This window comes from Ruditapes philippinarum, unplaced genomic scaffold (genome assembly GCF_026571515.1).
Source record: "Ruditapes philippinarum isolate M1 unplaced genomic scaffold, ASM2657151v2 ctg1231_1_1_1_1, whole genome shotgun sequence".
In the NCBI taxonomy this organism is placed as follows: Eukaryota; Metazoa; Mollusca; class Bivalvia; order Venerida; family Veneridae; genus Ruditapes; species Ruditapes philippinarum.
In genome coordinates, this window is record NW_026860808.1 from 16,066 (window position 1) to 19,278 (window position 3,213).

A 3,213-nucleotide genomic window follows, 5' to 3' on the forward strand; every position below is an offset into this window, starting at 1 on the left:
AATAATGAGTTGAATGCTTACATATATCTGCAAGCGTCAAACTTCAATAAGTAGATTAGGAATGAATCACAACATGGTTCATTGGTAAAGCACATTTACAGAGTAACGTGTAATGTGTCACATTTTCTGAATTAGTTTAAATTTGTTTTATATCATGTAGCGAGTGCAATTTAAGTGCAGTGATCAACAACAAGTTTTGATATAACTGTTTCATGATACTGTCATTAAATGCCCCAAAATGAATAAGAAGTTTCCTCAAACCGTACTCAAAAAGTTTTGTATCTGATTCATAATGATATCGCGGCGGTTTATATCGAATCAGAAATTCTTGGTTTTATGTTTATTTGATTTAATCATATTTTATTGCTTTAAAACTTGTACATGTAATATTGATAATACATTAAATAGAAAACAGAAATCAAATACTACTATAAAAGGAGAAATGTATAAATAAAAAATATGATTGCCCTTCCCAGAAGTAACACAAAAAAGTTTTGACTAGTCAGATTAATAATACAATTTCCTTTGAAATAAAAAATATCAATTACATGCATTTTTGTTATGTAAAATATTTGACCAACACAAAATTAAAACAAACATAAGAAAAAGAAATATAAGGTATAAATAGCATGAAGACAAATAAATACGAACAATATTATGCAACAAAAATCTTTTTGTTCATCTTTCATTCCGATCACTTTGAAGATTAGATGTTGCGCCTATTGCAACTAGTGAGGCATTTACTAATAAAATGCACCTTTTTTATTTCTAAGTAAGTTATCTTTATTTCAATTAAAACAATTAGAAATCTTTTCTTTTGATGTCGCCCAAAAATGACACTATTGACAAGTTTTCATCACAATGTCTTGAAGCTTAACAGATTTTTCAGGGAAGGAATGTGGGCCGGTGTAAAAATAAATAATTGTAGGCGCAGTTGCTGAAAAGCAATCAGATGGGGAAAAAAATGGTCTGCATCTTCTACAATTAATCCGCATGTACACCTTCTATCATTGCGAAGAAGATTATTCATACAATTTTATATTGGTTAAATTAGAAAACGCATCGCTTTCTAAATTGTAACAGCTCGCCAATGATAGGCTATTTGAAAATTCACGAGAACGATACAACGTATCGGTGACCGTCATATATATATATTGTTGCACTTATTTATTATCCATGATGTAAAGACTCAATCAAACCGAGTCTGCAATTCTTATGCAATTTTGTTGTGATTAATGCTTCCGAGGGATCACTTTGTTTCCAGATTTTTATACTTTCAACAGCAGGTGGCAAGTGCTGTGTGGCAGCTGTAAAAAGTTGTCCCGTACTTCACTTCAGTGTTGTATATATTTTCTGGTCCTTTGGGATCATTTAAAGGGTCGAAAGTAAACACATTTTTGTCCCAATAATTAGATTTTGCCAGTAGCTTAATTGAATTACTTTATCATTTTTCTGTCAATGTAAGACAAAACCAATAACCCTAAGCATAATTCAAATGTAAGTCCGTACGGTTATGATGCCATGTAAATGATGCCATTTAATATTCGAAAGTGTTGATAAAAGAAATGCCAGGGTTTTCTCCAAAAAAAAAAATTAAATCGTTTAAAACCAATGTGCGTGAGAATGAAACATTTTGTAGGTCGCCAATGTAACTAGTGCATTTTGTACTGTGTCATTCTGAGAATATCCTCCGTCAAAACAAAACAAAAACACGAACATTTTTTGAGATAAGGTCTGTCAAAGTCAGCATCAAAGGATATATATATTGACGTTAGTCAACGTATTTTAAATATAAATACGTTGATCTTTTTTGGACAAAATTATCGACAGGTGAATATCATTATCTTAAATTGATTGCCAATATTCAACTTAAACAAATTTTGTTTTATTTAAATTCATATGGGTTTGCGAACATTGTCTTTGCCTTGGTGATCTTTATTCTTGTGTTTTTAAATAGACTGAATGTTAATTTACACTTGGATCGATATCATTATCGGATAATTTTTGTAATGTAAAGCTTTTTGCTCATTTTGTAAATAACAAACTTAAGATATATATCCAGTTGGGTTTAGACTTTTTCTCGGTACCGATTTCATAGAAAACACCTTTCAATCCGACTCTTGAGATGAAGGTTTATTTATACCGAAGAATAATTGCATATATTGGACCAATAAATAATGTTATAACTACAATTAGGTATGTTATAAGATGCTATGCAATTTCAAAACTGTGCAATAACTCAATTTAGTTCAGTATTGTCAATTAATTTAAGTTTCAAATTAAATATAACCTCCATTTCCGGAGCACTAAAATAAGTAAAGTATTCATTAAGAGTATCGGTATTGACTTGTCCTTGAACGAGACCTGTTAGACAGTACTGACACTGATTTAATAGATTTTTGAGTTGAGAACATTTTTTTCACAGACTGTAAGTAACCCAAATGTTTATTGATAATTTAAACATTATGTAGAAATAAGTTACATCGGTAAACTTATCTTGTAAAAATTACAAACGTAAGTTTAGCTGTGAAAGTGTACACATTGTGAACATAAATTTAGAAGAAGAAGAACCTTGAATTTACACGGATGATAGGACGAATAATAACATAAAATTCAAAGCATTGTGTGCTAAATAGAGAAAAGATGTCTTTCCAAAATTCAAAATATTTTTGTGCAGTTTACAATTTGAGCCCCTTTTTAATATTAGATGCTTACGATTTACCCTATACATGACAAATATATAAACCACGAATATTTAGAGCAGTTGTGAAATTGATAGGTTTACATAAAGGTTAGACGCTAATAAGAAAACTGAAACGACATAGACAGCTAGAAAGGAGCGTCAAAGGAGCGACTGCATCTGTTTACGACGTTTTTTGTCTACTTATTAACCCGTTGGCCTACTTTTTGTAGTTTATCCAGATAAACGCAGCGTCTAAAAAAATGCTATTTAGGACAATTTTATTCGAAACAGACAATCAGATTGTTTTCAATATAGTCATATGCGCTGGATTTAGAAAGAGAAAAAAGAGACTTACTAACGTTTCGAATTCATTGAAATGATAATAGATTTTGCTCTTTGTTTCAGACAAATCAGAGTTCTAAGAATGTAAAGATATTCTCTTAACTTAAGTATTTTTTTTTTCAAATACAAGTGTTCATGATATTTAAATAATACTTAACATACTTTTTGATGCTAGTCTTTTAGTAGTG